Source organism: Pinus tabuliformis, chromosome X, assembly GCF_031772625.1.
Source record: "Pinus tabuliformis cultivar Carrire ecotype Pingquan chromosome X, CPIR1, whole genome shotgun sequence".
Taxonomy (NCBI): domain Eukaryota; kingdom Viridiplantae; phylum Streptophyta; class Pinopsida; order Pinales; family Pinaceae; genus Pinus; species Pinus tabuliformis.
Window position 1 is genome coordinate 727936667 of NC_142308.1, and position 18748 is coordinate 727955414.

The window sequence follows — 18748 nt, forward strand, 5'->3', positions numbered from 1 at the left end:
GATACCAAACTTGATTCAAGTTGACTCAACTTTCAGATTTAACCAAGATCTTTTGCTTCCATGATGTAGTTAGAATTTCATTTTATAAGAGAATAAATGAACATATATGCATGCCTAAGAAAATGGAAACACAATGATGGTCAACAAATCATAAACAAGAGACATTGATAACTGAGTTCATCTAGTGTGGACTACGTCTTTGGGGCCAGTTTCAAGTTGGTGTTGGCCACTTCATTCAGTGCTGGAAATGGTGAAGATATACGTGGACTATGTTTTTTGTCATATAAGGACATGTGCCCTCTAAATGAGTGGCAAAGTCTCTCCATGAGACGTTACGCTATAGTAACTATCACTCACAATAGACCTCCTATCAGCATGACATAATCTTACACATGGTGACAATTAGTATCCCGCGATCATGGCATCAAAGGGATCTCAACCAAAACAGCCATGGTGACAATGAGTATCCCACCATCATGGAAATAAAGGGATCTCAATCAAAACATACATAACAATCCATGATGAATAAGTCTCTCATGAAATAGACACAAAGATTCTACATCATACATCAAGCAGGAATCGAAACAACATAGTACATCTCATAATAAATGATCAAAGAAGTACATGACAACAACATTTCATATACCTCAACTCTGATGCTGACTGAAGAATAGAATAGTCAGCTATTGGATCTGAATGCACCATCGAAATTTTGGCATTGCATGGCATAATATTGACTGTCCACACTCTAAAATCTGACACCATCACTCCAATCTAGAAAATGGCCGAAAAATAGAAGGCTCAGTTGCAAAAACTGATTGCACCATTGAATTTTTGTTGTCAAGAGGTGTAATTGAATATCCATTTGTCGAATTCTGACACCGACAAAATATGGGCCTATAGGAATCTTTTAGATTCCCCCGTCATTCTCCAAAGCTTCCTCCTTTGGGTTGACTAGAGATCTGCAACTCAAATCAGAAAATTGATCTCCCCATTAAGATCCTTGTGACATTCTTAGAAGAATGAATATAAAGTTGGCTGCATTCTAGATCTGGGAAATTTTAGCCTCCAAGGAATCTAGAAGATTCCCTCAAGATTCTACTTTGTTAGGAATCTGCGGATCTGCTGCTCAAAAGGCGAATCTGACCTCACCATTACATTCCCTGCAAAAATGTGAGAAAAATGACTGTAAACTTGATTACATTATGATCAAATAAAATTTTACCTCCCAAGGAATGTTTTTAGCATCTTAAGATTCTCTGCAAGCATTGTCTCAAAAAACATTCCGGCATAGTTCTGCCTCATCATTGCAAATCATGTTTCCATTGGATCGTGGTTCTATCACTTAGCTTTTTGCTCCCCGAACTCGGCCTCCAATCCACCTTCATTTTGCTTCACTACTCCATTGGCCTCCAGTTTCTCCCTCGATCGAATGATAATGAAGGGTTTTTATAGAAAAGTTGTGGCGGAGACTTCAAACCCAACTAAATGGCGCATTGGTCGGTTCGCCTGAGCCTATGGTGTTAGGCCCACCCGTGGGTCACGTGTTTGAATCCATTAACAACTTTTTTTCTTTTGTCATTTATAATTTGGAATGGTGGTTGCAGTTTTGGCAACGATTATGTTAAGTTTGTGTTGCAGTTTAAACATGCAATTGCGGTTGGATGTGTGATATATATATGGTTCCGTGTGCATGGTTTGGTTGGGCTGCCCATGGACTAGGAAAAACATGTAGTTGGGAGGGTTCGATTCCCACCGACCCATAAATAACATATTTGGTTGGTGCATGGCTCCACGGGGCGTGGTCCTCAGTCAACGGTCCCTAACCTTATTCATAGTTCTCCACTATGGTTCATGGTGAAGTTTGGGGTGACAGCCCGTCCCCCACTATTTTTTTAATTTTTGTTTTTTTTTACTATGGTTAGGATTTAGGATTTTGGGTGGAGGGGTTGGTAGCCTACCACCCTTTAATATATATTTTATTTTTAAAACAACCATAGCCATTTTATGAATTTTCTTGAAACTAGAGGTTATTGGGAAAATTAAGCATCCAACAAATTTGCTAGCTTTCGGGAGCTAGTTTCCATGCTGGTTGATGGTGAATTGTAGGACACTTAAACTTGGCCCACTGCCCAACTTTGACCACAACTTTGACTGGCTCTATCCCCCTCATACGAGTTCGGATTTGAGTGTCGTTCACCCTGTTAGAACGAGGGTGACGAGCACTTTGATCTGGTGTTGGTTTGAGAGTTTTTTTTCTAACCACTTTTAATTTTGACCCTTTCTGAGTCCTCTAGGACTTTTGCATGTGTTTGGAGCCACCTAGATCATCGGGGTACCATCAGATTAAGATCGTGCCTGAGGATCGCAGTAAGACCACCTTCGTGATGGAGTGGGGATGTTTCTAGTACATAGTGATGTCATTTAGGTTGAAGAATGTGCCTGCGATCTTCTCAAGGGTTGTAATTGCAGCTTTTAAAGAGTTCATCCATAAATGATTAGAAGTGTATTTTGATGACTAGACTGTGTTTGGGTTGGTAAAGTGCCCTGTTGCAAGTTTACGCCTTTTGTTGGATACTTGTCACAGATACTAGATTGCCCTGAATTTGAAGAAATGTATCTTTTGTGTGCCCTATGGGATATTGCTAGGCCATGTGGTTTGCAAGCAGGGATTAATGGTAGACCTTGTGAAGATAGCTGTTATTGCCAACTTAGAGGTTCCAAAGAATGTAAAGCAATTGCGTGCAACCTTGGGCCACACCGGATACTCTAGGAAGTTTATCAAAGTTTATGCACAGATAACTGTGCTAATGGATAAATTACTAAATAAAGATGCGACTTTTTGCCGGAATGAGGAGTGTCATCATAGTTTGGATATTTTAAAGGAAAATATGGTGACTGCGCCCACTTTGGTGTTCCCAAATTGGAAAAAATAATTTCATGTTCATGTGGATGCCTCATGTATTGGATTAGGTGTGGTATTGACTAGCCAGGCGAAGGTGATATTGATTGTTATGTACCTAGGGGGGATAATATGGGGTACCAAGGGAGGTACCCAAGGTAATAATGTAATAATGGGATGGGCCATAGTAATAAATAAGGTGGTTAACCCATGTCATGTAAGGGACCACAAGTAGTTAATAATAATGTAAGGGGCCCATAGTATTAGTTGATGGTATGAGGAAACCATGGTAATGATGCATGGTATTGTATGTATGAGGCCTATATAGAGGCTAGAGACTCCACATGGAGAGACATGAAGATGAAGAGAAGTATTATTGTATGAACAAGCATATGGCTTGTGGAGTGTTCTCCTTCCTTAAGGAGTGAATGTATGGTGTTGCCCTACCTTAAGGGTTTGATCAATAAAGAAGCATTTCTATCTATTTTTATCTTATTGTTTCTGGGTTTATTTCCATTATCATATATTTCCGGGTTAGATCTACAACAATTGGTATCAGAGCACTTTCTTGGGCAAACCGTGGAGATTTTTTTTTTTATTTTTGCAGGGATTTTTGGGTGGCGAAATTGCAGATCAGATCTGTATGTTTTGGTGCAAAATCTGCAAAATCTAATTGCAGATCTGTATTCCTGGTGAAAAAATAGCCGATTTCAAAAAAACAATCGGTTGAATCGGAGTCCGGATGAAGAAGATATCGCTGATTTAAAAATCAGTAGGGTTGCAGACAATTTTCAGGGCAGCGATTTTGCGGCAGGGATCTAGATGTCCTGGTACAAGATCTGCAAGATCTAATGGTAGATCTGGAATCTTTGTGAAAAAACACATGATTTCAAAAAAAAAATCAGTCGAATCGGAGTCCGGATGAGGGAGATATCGCTGATTTAAAATCAGCTCTTTTTGCAGAAATTTTGGGTGACGGCGGGAGAGTAGCAGCGCAGATCTGGAATTCTAGTGCCTGGATCAGGATTTCTATCACATGGGCAGATGCAGAATGATTGTTCCATTTCTAAAAACAGGTCATAATACGGATTCTGAGCAATATTGACGAAACTGTGACCATTTCAAATTTTCGCCAATTTTTGTGATGGCGGGCCGAGATCTGAATTTGAATGACTTATATCCATTTGATGGCTCTCATCCAGCCAAATGGCTAGCACAAATGGAGAAATGTTTTAGATTGAATTACATCATGGATGATGAGACTCAGCTGAATTTGGGAACAATGTACTTGGACAATGAAAGATTGCAATGGTGGCAAGGGTATCAACGTCGCTATCGTTGGCCCTTGACTTGGGACAAATTCACTAAAGCTCTTATGGACCGCTTTGACCGAAAAGCTAATCTTGTGGATAAGCTCACACAGACAGACACACAGCCTAGCAAAGATTTTATTTTTACAGGAAAGAAGGAAACCAAGGAACCTAAAGGGTTATTTTCTGCTGGTATCTCCTTATTGCAGGTTCATGGATTGACTCAGAAGGAGAAAATCATTGTGTCTATAAATCCGAGTTGCAAGCAAAATCTCATAAATGTCAATTTGGCAAAAAAATTGCAAGTCCCAGCAAAACAAATTGCACATACACAGGATGATGATAAGGATGTTCAAATCTATAAGGATTTGAAGCTTTCTATGGATAAGTATGTGTTTCATGGTGATTTTTATGCTTCAGAGATGGATAATATCGATGTTGTTTTGGGATATCCTTGGATGAAATCTGTGGGTACTATCAATATTAATGTGCAGAAGAAATTCTTGAAGCTATGGTATAAAAAGAAGAAAATTACATTACAGGATATTTCCATCCATAAACAGGTAGAGTCCACGGAGGTTGACGCACAAGATGTTACAGGGACTGACATATCAGATGATGAGCAGTTGATGGTCGACAATCAAACACAAACAGAGGCTGAAGCAGAAAAGGTTACAGGTGCTGATACATCTGAGGACGATTCAGTGGTTGAAGTCATATTGAAAAAGAAGACACCACAAGAGGCACCACAGCAAGGTGAAGTAAAGAAAAAGCCATCGTGGGTTAAAAATTCAACATATCATCACCCACATCACCCAGCAAGACAACAATCAAGATGGCAACCAATTAGCCACATGGACAACAAACCCCGCATGACAGATCGAGAGGAACAAAGATCCACCTACTACACTTCCACACAGAAGAGCTACCACAGTCAACTTCCATCTCAAGCAAGCGAGGCACCAACGAGATCGAGGGTTCACCTTTCTCTTGGATGGCTAGATGCACGTGCATGGTATCAGTGGACTACTCTCTTGAGTAGATCTTATTATTTATGTTCTTCCCATGTTTCGGGGACGAAACATGTTTAGGGGACGAAACATGTTTAGGGGGGTGGAATGTTATGTACCTAGGGGGGATAATATGGGGTACCAAGGGAGGTACCCAAGGTAATAATGTAATAATGGGATGGGCCATAGTAATAAATAAGGTGGTTAACCCATGTCATGTAAGGGACCACAAGTAGTTAATAATAATGTAAGGGGCCCATAGTATTAGTTGATGGTATGAGGAAACCATGGTAATGATGCATGGTATTGTATGTATGAGGCCTATATAGAGGCTAGAGACTCCACATGGAGAGACATGAAGATGAAGAGAAGTATTATTGTATGAACAAGCATATGGCTTGTGGAGTGTTCTCCTTCCTTAAGGAGTGAATGTATGGTGTTGCCCTACCTTAAGGGTTTGATCAATAAAGAAGCATTTCTATCTATTTTTATCTTATTGTTTCTGGGTTTATTTCCATTATCATATATTTCCGGGTTAGATCTACAACATTGATCACCCTATAGCATTCGCGAGTAGGAAATTATCAAAGGCCGAGAAGAATTAATCAACTATAGAGCACGAAGGGTTGGCGATGGTCTATGCACTACAAAAATGTTGACATTACTAGTTAGGCACGCACTTCAAATGTATACAGATCACTCCGCTCTCAAGTACCTGGTCAACAAGCCTGTGTTGGGGGGAAAGATCTGTCGATGGTTGTTGCTCTTTCAAGAATATGATTTGGAGGTGATTTTGAAGCCTGAAAGATTGAATGTAGGACCAGATCACTTACCAAGAATTGAGACAGGCGAAGAAACCACTAGTTTGGAAGAAGGATTGCTGGATGTGCAACTCTTTTCTGTGCGTGTCACAAATGATTATTTTGCTGACATAATCCATCTTTTAACTACTGGCACAACCCTAGAGGGGTCTTCTACATAGAAAAAAAAGGAATTGGTGGTCTGTTACACAATATTTTGTGACACCCCCTACACTTCCCCGTGACATACCCTGAAGTGCCTGAAACATGACCATCATGCAATGTACTCATTCAGATATGTAGCTCATATCCTCCCTAAAACATTGATTGGAAAATTCCATTGAGCTTTCCCATGAAGAAGTATCTCTAAAAGCCTAATTTTGAGACTCATTGCTCTTATGAAGTTAAAAACCGTGATGGTCACCTGTTGCATCATGCTTGACCCACGATGGCACCGCTCTATTCACTTGTATACCCTCGATGATCCCCAAAAAGGAAATTTTGTAAAAGAGGATGAGAAGCTTCATGATCTAGAAGCTTCTGGGGCAACGAGATGGAGGTTGTTCGGCATGGATGAGGTTGAATTCTCCCAACTTGGGCTCTTGGTATTATCCCTATGAGCTACCTCTTGAGATGAGGGCCTACTCCTATCTTTGGAGAGATCCTAACTCCCTTTCCCTGCCTATATATTCATCTTTTCCCATTCACAAATGGTTGGTCTATGTCTATTTGCACCCTTATGCTAAGATTATGCCTATATGCTACTCATTTGGCTTGGAGAAGGAGTGTTTGGAAAGCTTATCTTGGACTTGGATATTCATTTCAAGGAGAGTCTATCAACATCAAGGCTTGGTTGTATGCTTCCCCTTATTTTCTATTAATATACAACTACTGGTTCATTTTCCATTTATGTGTATGCTCATGTATCATCTATCTTAACATTCCTTGATCAGTTAAGTAGGTTTCCTTTGAATATGTTTTTTGTATTTTCATGCCTTCTTATGTATTGAACTCTTGTGAAGGTTCATAAACGCTTAGAGCAGTAAGAACGAGCCCATGATGCAAGTTATTCGAGATCTTCAACAAGGGACGAATCGATAACATCAGAACGAGGTAGGTCATCTTGAGTTGTTTTCATTCTCCTTTTCTCTTTTTCACTAGATTACATTGATTGCATTAAAGTGAAAAAGAAATCATCATTATATATTAAGGTAGATCACTTTAAGATTTTGTTTTGGCATTGCATTTGCTTATGAAATGGAATATTTGATTTCATGTTTTGCATTATTGCATTGAAAAGTTTGTATTAGTGCTTTTGGATTGTTTGATGCATTTATTGGTTGTTTCTCTTCCTTTATTAGAATAGGCTTCATCGAATGAAAAGTTTCATTTTCATCATTTAGCTGCATTCTAGGAACATGTGACATCATTGAGCCCTTGAAACTGAAACTTAATTCAAAGATAAACTTAAAATTTACCTCAATGAATCTAAGGAGCATTTGAAACATTAACGTTCATACTTATTGGTCTAGGCTAGAGACGTGTTCTGACGTATATAAAACTTAGCAGCTGTCGTTCTCAATACTCTTGCATTAGACAGTGCTAGCACAAACTTGTGCTCCCCATACCGTCGAGTAGATAAAGGGAGACCCTCATAGGTTGCAAACCTTTATCCATAGGAAGTTGAGTCTGTTGCCCTATAAACATGATACACCAAACACAACATTTAGGAAGATTTCCTGCATATACGTCAAGTCCTTTGTAAATTTATTTGCTAAGGAGTATATTGTAGTTCATAGTTACTTGGTACTCCTTTTATCCTAGAGTTTTTTTTTTTCACTTCTGGTTCACGGATACCCGGGTCCTTTTATCCTAGAGTTACTTGAGTAGTCATTTCAATTTTTCTGACTCCTTAAATTTGAAAAGATCATTGAGCACTTGTCCTTTCAAGCTCGCTAAACCAACGAAAGAAACTAGAGTCACCCTTTTGTCCTTTTCTCGACTCTTAAAATATGAAAAGGAAAAGTTTTTGTTTCTAAAAATAACTGCCCACGATAAACATGTCGAACCCATGTAGTTGTTTCTTGGCCCAATCTTGGGTAAATCATTGTAAATTTTATTTTTAATTAGCCCTCAATGAATCTCCTTTCCTTTTCTGCTCTTGAGAGAATGTCATCGTAGTTGAACCATTGAGTTCACCCGAAAGTTCCCCTTGATTGGCTGATACTGGAGGGTCTTCACAAGGAGTTCATACGGGGCTTCCTCAGTCACTTGAAGCTCAAGGTTTTTAACTTGGGATTATTCCAAGTATCCAACCCCTATCTTCTCATCCACCACCATCGGATTCCTGGTCACATCAAGAATCTGATCCTGATACCCCTGACAATCCTATACAGACCCGTATGAGTCCACAAACCCTTGAGAGTCTGCAGAGGTTTGTTATTCATTTGTCGTATCTGTTATTTGATCCTATTGTGATATTTCCTTAGCGTCCTTACAGTCCTTACAATTAGCGTAATATTCCTTTGGAGTTATCTCCTTGCACATCTCAAATTCCTCGTCACCAGTTGTTTCCACCCATGGATTCAGAAGGTGATATCCAAACCTATTCTCTGGGTCATTCAGAAGTTTCTGCTACTATACTCCTCATGTTGATAATGAACAAGGGTATGAATTTCCTCTAGAAGGCTTTCCTTTTACAGGAAGAGTCCCATTTGATACACTTCCTAAAACTAGTGGGCCCATGTTTCCACCTAGTTATACAACCCTAGCCTAGTTAGTTTCTGGAACTCCTAGTGCTTCATCTTTGTATCAAAATCCCATTTGGTCTTCAAATGCCATGCCTACTTCTAGTCTATTTATTCCAAAAGAAAACTCTCAAATATCAATACAAACTATTGTCACATCAGTTCCCGTTCAACGTACGATTCCATCACAACTTGTACCGTTGTTTCAACTATCCATTCCAGTGCAACCAACTGTTTCAGGTCAGGTTTCAGTTAGTTCTTCCACCCCTCCGTCAAGTGGACAGAATGTGCCACCGCCTAGGGGGGAAATCTGAATATTCCTCTTGTGTCAGGTGAAACCAATGTGAGTGGATTACAAAATCACATCATTGGAGTCAATCAACTTAATTATGGTAGTATTCCTAACCCCGTTGGTCCATCCCGATCAGGTAATATCTAGTACCAGCAGCCTTATATGGCTTAGTTTCCACTCCAACAAGCTTATCTCCCATATGGTTCACAAGCCTTGGTCAATCCACCTTACACTTCATAAGCATGAGCTTATGTCCAACCTGGTCAATCAACTATTCTTGGTGGATATGGTAAGATTCAATTCAAAAATTATCAATCCACTCAAGGTATCTCCTATGGAACTATCCAACAACCCTTGCAGTAATAAGGGAAACCACTACAGCAGCAAGGGAAACCTTTGCAACAACAGGGGAAACCTTTGTAGCCGTATCAACAACCTTTGTAGTAAAAAACTCAGTTTGTTCAGTAGCCTAATCAACCCTTGTATTCAAAAGGTCAACATTTGTAGTAGCAAGGTCAACCTTTACAACAACAAAGTCAACCTTTGCAACAACAAGGTCAACCTCTGCAACAAGCTCAAATTTTGCAAGCACAAGGTCAACCCCTGTAGCAGCAGGGCCAATCTATTCAGGTCCAGGGTCAATAGGTCTAACAACCTTACAATCCATATTCCACATATAATGCTTATCAATGGACTATGGTAGGTCAATATCAAACCTACCCTGGACAAAATCCACCACATGGTCAAGGTAGCCCTTAGTGGGGGAAAAATCAAATCTCGTATGGTCAAAATCTTCCACTACGGGAGTAGAATCCTTACCGGCAAGGTTGGAACCCACAGTTTGGGCCTCCTCAAAGGAATTATATGCCATTCTGTTGTTGGGAAAAGTATCCAATACGGAATGACCCTATCCCACTCTAAGGGTGATAGTACCTCAGCAACAATCAAAGCAAAGCTATTCGAGATTACTTCTTTATGAGATGTAAGAGAGAGGAGAAAGAGATCCACTAACCGTTATCTTCCGCTAATGATTGATCCAATCTTCCCTCTTTGCTGCTTGCTCCCAGCTCCTTGCTCTTTCACTGGCCCAGCTACACCAAGATCCTGCAAAATGACAAGAGAGGGAGACTACAAGAAGCATACATTCATAATTGATTCAAGGATTAGAATAAATCAAATATACAAGTATCAATACGCCATTGAGACACATGCATATAGAAGAACCTCAAATGCTTTATTAATGCAAGAAGTAAAGTTATGAGAGTGTTACAACCATAAGAGGCCCAATCCAGCAACACCTCCCAGCAGAAAGAAATCTCCTCTTCACCTCTTTCAAGCAAATCACCCAATAGTTCTATACTCAAACCAACATCACTTCCTTACATTCACAAGATTCCAGCCCCCCTAGACCTCATGAGAGAGCTCTATATATAGGAGTTTTGGAGAAAGGATGAGTCAGCTTGAGCTTGGCATGGAGCTGACTAGTGTCCTCTCCCACTTCAGTTATTCTTCAGTTCTTGAGTCCACTTGGAGGTTCTTGCTTCCACTTGGAGATCTAGATCCTCTTACTCATCACTAGGCGAATTCTCTGATCCAAGTGTCATTTTGGAAGCTTCCTGGGCATTGACACCTTGAGGAATGATTGTGCCACTTGGCCAAACTCGCCTAGCGCAGGTAGCCTTCTTTACAGTTGACATTCAGCGCAGGTACAGAGTGGAGCAGTTGACATTCAGCGCAGATGCTCAGTGGAGCAGTTGACATGATCCAGAATTAGCCTGTTTTTGAGTGTTTTCAGGTGGAGAACTGATATTTAGTGCTGTGGTTTGCTGACCTTGTTCCTCTAGGGGTAGGAACAACATGTTTAGGGACTTTGGATCCCTCAGATTATTGACATTTCATGCTTCATGCTGTAAGGCACAAAAATGTCTATAACAGTTGCCCCCTAAAGTATGAGGTCGTTTATCGGGTGAAATGCTTTATCAGGAGGATCCGAAGTTCATTCAATCGCTGAGAGGTGACCTGTAATAAAATACAATACAATACATTATTTTTCATTCTGCTTTCATGATCTAGCTGAGGTGGGCATTCCCATGCTCAGCTTTATAAATTCATTTTGGTACATAGAATAGACGATCGTCTGATGGTAGACTGATAATTCTCTGCTGAAATTATCATCCTTTGAGTAGGATGATCATCTGCTGCAATGATGTACATGTCAAATGTTTTTATATTTCCTGAATATATATCGCAGCCCGGATGGATGAAACTAGATCCAGGGTCTTCAAACTCGTTTGATCTTCACTCTAAGTACAAGTCGATCCATGTGAGAATTGCGCTGAAGTCGAACATGGAAAGACATCGCTTGATTACCGGTCAATAATGTAAACCGTTAACAAGCGTGAGAGGAATCACCGATAATGATAATGACCCTCAAGGTACTGCAGTACAATTTGCGTGGTGTGAATAAAGGACTTGGCGTCGAACACCACGCAAAATCTTCTGGTCGAAGGTCATTAATGTATACCTGTCGCCGGAAGTGAGAAACTTGCCATTGAGGCATGGAAGCTTCAAAGTACTGAGGGGGGTGTTCCTAGATCAACTTCTTGGATAATGAGCTGAAGTCGACAAGAAGTGATCCGTCAAAGGAGGGCCTTAATGAATCCCACATCAGTGACACGGAACGGAGTTAATGATTTTAGTGGAGGTGAAAACAATCTGTGAAATATGATTCAGGGTAGCGATCATGGGTGGATGAAGGATAATGTATGGCAGTGGATGGGACACGGTTGACTCTTTCTGAACAACATCTCTTGAACATATAACGACACTGATGTGATGGATCGGTAGCATTACCCCAAATGTGGATGGTTTGGCGAAGACCATGGTGATGAGACCGGTGAATGAAACAACCCAACCCGATGTGATACGGAGGACAAAGTGTCATGTTCAAGAGCGACTTGCTACCATTAAAGCTTTGAGGTTCTCCCAATTTTTCCCCAGTCATTTCTGACCAGTACCTCTTTATTTTTGTCAAGCTTGAGGAGGATAACATATGCTTGTTCTATAACCTGCCCTTCGGGCAAGCCCATCGCTATGTTTTAACGAGCCTAGCGATAGGGAAACTCGTTCTCGTCTAAAGACAAGTTTGTTGCTATTTAATCATTTTAACGAGTCTAACGACAAAGAAAACTCGGTCCTTTTCATTTTTAGAGAGTCTGAAAAGGTACAGAAAGTTAACTCCAAAATTCCTTTTTCGTCATCTAATCCCTTAAGTCCGAAAAAGTATAAAACAATACAGAAGGGATGAGTTTTCGATAACTTTAACGAGCCGAATAAAACAAGCGCTCGACCTTTTTGTGTAATAATCCCTCAGGTCCAAAAAGATTAAAATCTAGAGGAGGGATAGCTCTTCCGGTCACTTTAACAAGCTGGAAGGCCAAAACTCGGCAAACTTTTCATATTTTACGAGTCAGGAGAAAAGAGCTCAAAGAAGACTCGTCTTTTGAGGAACGAGTGATAAACAGGGATAGCAGCAGATTCCAGGTACAGGTTGGAATTTTCCAATCACGGTAGTGTCACAAGGATGGCTAGGTGAAATCACTCTTCGCAGCTGTTCCTCAAAATGGGTAAACAGTCATATGGAGGTGAACGATTGGCCAAATGAAATGGAGGTGGCAGGTGCAAACACAACCAAGGCTTTTTATGGCTAATAATTTTACGATCACAATGGTTATTTACTGGTACTGGGTTCATCTTTTAAAGAGCTTGAATGCGCCAAAACACTGCTCAACCTCATGTTTATTTTTTAACGAGCATGAACTATGTGCTAAAACTGCTCGGATCTCGCTTTTCTATTTTTTAACGAGCATAAATTCCGCGGTAAAACTGCTCGATCTTGTGTTTATTTTTTAACGAGCATGAACTTTATGCTAAAACTGCTCGATGATAAGCTTGCATGCCTCCAGCATAACAATGCAAATCTAGGTGCATGCCCCCCAAGCTTCATTGCACTCAACTTGGTGGTTGGAATGAAGGTTTACCTCGGGGATTTGTTTCATTTTTTAATGAGGTTGACACAAGATAAGAACCGTCCTCGGCTCTTCATTTTTTAACGAGGTTGACCTGAGATAGGAACTATCCTCGAGGTTTTAGATCCATTAGAAATAGAAGCTTTCATATTCCACTGTGGCCACTTCCGCCAGACTACTTGGAGGCGGTAGGGCAAAAGTACCCATTAAAGCAGGGTCTTTTAGGAGACCTACTCCGATATTTTGGAGCGAATGATTGCTTCCATGGATCATTGGAATGCTTCCCGTAACTTGTGAACTGTTGGGGAAAAATGTTTGTTGGTCGACAATTGTAATTCCTCCTTGGAAAGGAAATGCAATCATCCTGAAGTAGGTCGACACAACCGCGGCCATGGTATATATCCAGGGCCTTCCCAGTAGGATGTTGTAATCGAGGTTTCCGTCGATTACTTCAACATCAACTTCTACTGTTTTGCCCCCCAGTTCAACTTGCAAGTTACTTAAAATCCCATATGGAGCGTATGATTGTCCATCAAATGCTTTTAACGTCGTTGACGATTTCGACAAGGGTGGTGAGCCTAAATTTTTCCAGCAACTCATCGACATAAGACATGTAGATGCCCCCTCATCAATAATTGTTCGTTGAACAATTTTGTTGAGGGCTTTCACTTGAATAAGGAAAGCTAGTTGAGCTGGTAACTGAGGGTCATACCCTTTATGATCAAAGGCCACAAGATTGGAATCCATTGGGTCAATCCCACCTATTGCTGATAATAAAGCTTGCTCTTGGGAGAAGCAATTTTGCGGTACCTCAAGTGTCGACATAGCGGACGGTGATTGGGCCAGGTCCTCTATCTGTGCTATTTTCGCACAAGGATTAAATGTCGATTTGTGTACTGCTCCCTTTTGCGACTTTATCATTGGCTTAGGAACGATGGGTGGCACAACTTTGGTCAAAGTTATTGTCGAACTACTAGGTCGTTCATTAACCTTGTTGTTCGACAGCTTTGGATTCCCGTAATCTTTATTCCTTGTCAAAGCATCATTCTGTTGCTTTGAGGTAGACAACATAAGCACTTGGGATCGGGAAGCATTTTGATTAGCAACCAGATTTTGACCTGGGTTGGGAAATGGATCAGTCAATACTGCTGGGGTTTTTGAACTCTTAAAGAGTTTCTTCACTTCAGCTATATGTGGACAATCTTTCGTCCAATGATCCTCATCGCATATATGACACCCTGCTGGGGGTTTCCTTTTTCTCCCTTTCTTTTTCTTCTTGCCCTCTGGTTGCTTCAGTTGTTTGCCCTTGTCGGTCGACATGGCATTTACTTCTGAGGCAAGAAGTTCTTCATTTGCATTTTGACTATAAATTTTGTGCTTCCCAATCACGCCATCGCCGGCGTGAGAGTCGTTGTTTGATTTAGGAGGAGGAGGAATTGAGAATTCCGGTCTAGGAGCGTCAGGTATTTTGTCGTAGAGCATGCCGGACTGAGTATAAACTAGGTCCAAATATTGTGCACGAGTGATAACTTGCTCCTCTGTTACGACTCCCCCCTTGGCCACATCTTCCGTTATAGCAGGAAGTAACGACTTTATAAACCATTCAGCTAATAGCTGATCGGGAACGTATGTTTTTACCATCCTACGACAACGTCGCCACTCATGTATATGATCAGATATGTGGGTGGTAGTCGTCTGTTTGAAGTTGGTAAGGAGTTCTGTTCCCCTTTCATACCTTATTGGTAATTGAAAATGGGTTAAAAAGGTTGTGGCTAAGGTACTAAAGTTGTCGAACGAAGCTCTAGGAAATTCAATGTACCATTTTGCCGCTGGACCCGTTAACGTCCTCTGAAAGAGGCGAAGTCGTATTGAATCATCATTCAGGGTGTTTAATGAACACCATAGATGGAATGTCATCACATGATTCGACGGATCTTCACCTGGATTTCCATTAAATTTAGGAATGTCTGATGGAAGTTTATGCGGAATCGCTGGCCACCAAGGGGCATAAGCAATTGGATCATTCGTCATCCGGTTTAGATCTGGTAGTTCTAGAGTTGCTACAAAGGGCAACTGTTGATTCAGGTTAGGCGAAGCATACCCAAGATAAGATGGGATCGCCTGAGCAATGGGTCTTTGCAAACCAGCATAATGCTGACAACTTTGACAAGGTTGATGGGCATAACCATTATAGTATGGTTGCCCATTACTTACAAAGACTTGTTGCTCAGGTCTTTGATATGATTGCTGGAATGGCGGTTGTTGAGATTGAACCAGCTCTGGTTGTTGGACCATTTGCTGTTGACCAATACTGGATGATTGACCAGGATGAGGAGTCACAGTACTTGTTTGAGCCTGAGTCGCTCCAGATAAGGAGGCACTACCCTGAGATTGTGATTGAGTCGTTGAGACAAGAGGTTGTTGTATTGCAACCTGAGAAACTTGGGGTTGACCTACAACAGGTGGAGCTTGTACTTGCGACAAATTCACTATAGCAGGTATGGTGGGAATATTCGACACAGGGTGTACTGGTTGCATTGAATATACAACCCCTGGTTGTTGAGGCAGTATTGGTACCCAACCGCTGGATGTAATTCCAGTTTGACCTGAACTTTGTTGTAAACTCCCATATGGTTGTTCTCTAGGAGGGAACAATGAAAGAGCATACTGCCCTCCATATGGTGGAAATCCATTACTTAAAGGGTAAATTGGCCTTTGAAGACACATTGGATCAATTTGTTGAGTTTCAACATAAGAAATACCAGATGATAATCCGGATGAAGAAATAGGAACTAACCATGTCGTCGTCCCTGATTGGACTCCGGCTTGTTGTTGACAATTTGCCGGGACAGATGGTATACCAGCGAACATCGTTGGAGTAGAAGCAGGAGGTTCTGTTGCTGCTGTGTCAGACGACACAGTCCTAGATGTCGACGGTTGTTCAGACATATCTAGTCTATCCAAAATATTTCTTAGCAATTCTACAAGAACTTACGATGCCAATAGACTAACTTCGAAGATCAACGAGGGAATGGTGATGATTATTCCGTTTAAAATAAATTTTAACGACGCTTAGACACAACTTGCTTTTTCATTTTTAAAGAGTCGAGAAAAAGCTAAAGATGACTCTAGTCTCCTTCGATGTTTTAACGAGCCCGAAGTGACAAATGCTCGGGTGGACTTTTTCAGTTATAGAGTTTGAAAAAGGCCAAAAGAAACTGCTCTGGAGATCTAGGCAGAGGGTGTGCCAAACCTTTCGCAAAACTACAGAATACGTTTTACGGTACGGGTGGTCGATCTTCGTGAATGCTGTGTTCACTGCATTGCGATCAGTAGGGCGGCCGACATGGTTTCCTATGGATAAAGGCTTTGTTCCTATATGGGTCTCCCAATATATACGCGACGGTACGTGGGAGCACAAGTCCGTATTGATACTTATCGCTTCACCGTGGAGGAATCACCCAACCACTCAACGCTAAGATATCACGTTTAACAACGCCGGAACACGTCTCTAGCTTAGACCTCTATGTGTTTGCGTTATGTTTCAATGCGTTGTTATGTAAATTCAATTTATTTTAAGGTTGATCTTGTTTAGCAGTTTGCCTTTATGGATCACCACGAGATGTATAATACAACTTCCTAAATGCAGTCTAAGATGATAAGCAAGCTTTTCAATCTTTCAACTTTGAAAATCTTAACTACTGAGGGAAAAGAAAGACATCATCTTTTCACACAGATCATAGAGCACACACTAATGCACTTTTTCCTAAATCAACATGCAAGCTGTCAAAATGCACATGCACAATGCAGGTATTTCTTTTCTCTTTCTTAATGTTGATGTATTACAAAAAGAAAGTTGTTGTATAACTTTGAATTCAATTTCAAGTGAAAGCAAACAAGCTTGTCCAAAATCAAAAGACACCTTAAGATTTACTTGTTTCGACACTAGAAATATATAAATTCAAACCATATGACGAAAGCAAAAGCTCAATCAGCTATGAACAGCAAACAAACTAACTCTTAAGATCAAAACGACACTTATCACAGGTCTAGATCTAAGAGGCCACAGCAAGACTAGTTCACTTTCGTTACGGGAAACTGTAAATGATATAAGAAATACACAAAGAACAAATACAGTTTCTTTATACAACCGAGGCGGAATAGTGGCAAGGAAAGTTGGTTTCAGATAGGTACATTGACTGACAACACGCTGCAAAAACAAGGATGAAAACAGGGCAATAAACAGCAGGGAACCCCAGTAGCACTAGGCAAAACTGGTTCAGCGCAGGTGGTACACTGTCAGTTTGACATTCAGCGCAGGTAGCCCCTTCGGGATCTGCGCTGAAATGCAGACTGCCTTCACAGTGCCTGCACTGAAGAGATAAACTTTCGTTTTTCTCAGTTTCCGGGTCACAGATTGCTCAAAAATTCACAGTTTTTGGCCAAATCAGAAGCTATCAATCAAGTACACACTAAGGGATGAAAAGGAGGATGAAAAGCTATCACTAAGAGCTATTTAGAGTCCTTGTGGATCAGCTCTTCAAATCATAAACTTGCCCATAAACTGAGCTAGAGTAGCTGCCCTCTACTTTGCATTTGAAAGATCCAAATGCAGTTCGATTCGGTACTCCCTGTGTTTAGGAAATGAATAGCAAAAACACAAACAACCAACAAGACACGATCCCCAGTGGAGTCACCAATTTGTTGTTGGGAAAAGTATCCAATACGGAATGACCCTATCCCACTCTAAGGGTGATAGTACCTCAGCAACAATCAAAGCAAAGCTATTCGAGATTACTTCTTTATGAGATGTAAGAGAGAGGAGAAAGAGATCCACTAACCGTTATCTTCCGCTAATGATTGATCCAATCTTCCCTCTTTGCTGCTTGCTCCCAGCTCCTTGCTCTTTCACTGGCCCAGCTACACCAAGATCCTGCAAAATGACAAGAGAGGGAGACTACAAGAAGCATACATTCATAATTGATTCAAGGATTAGAATAAATCAAATATACAAGTATCAATACGCCATTGAGACACATGCATATAGAAGAACCTCAAATGCTTTATTAATGGAAGAAGTAAAGTTCTGAGAGTGTTACAACCATAAGAGGCCCAATCCAGCAACACCTCCCAGCAGAAAGAAATCTCCTCTTCACCTCTTTCAAGCAAATCACCCAATAGTTCTATACTCAAACCAACAACACTTCCTTACATTCACAAGATTCCAGCCCCCCTAGACCTCATGAGAGAGCTCTATATATAGGAGTTTTGGAGAAAGGATGAGTCAGCTTGAGCTTGGCATGGAGCTGACTAGTGTCCTCTCCCACTTCAGTTATTCTTCAGTTCTTGAGTCCACTTGGAGGTTCTTGCTTCCACTTGGAGATCTAGATCCTCTTACTCATCACTAGGTGAATTCCCTGATCCAAGTGTCATTTTGGAAGCTTCCTAGGCATTGACACCTTGAGGAATGACTGTGCCACTTGGCCAAACTCGCCCAGCGCAGGTAGCCTTCTTTACAGTTGACATTCAGCGCAGGTACAGAGTGGAGCAGTTGACATTCAGCGCAGATGCTCAGTGGAGCAGTTGACATGATCCAGAATTAGCCTGTTTTTGAGTGTTTTCAGGTGGAGAACTGATATTTAGTGCTGTGGTTTGCTGA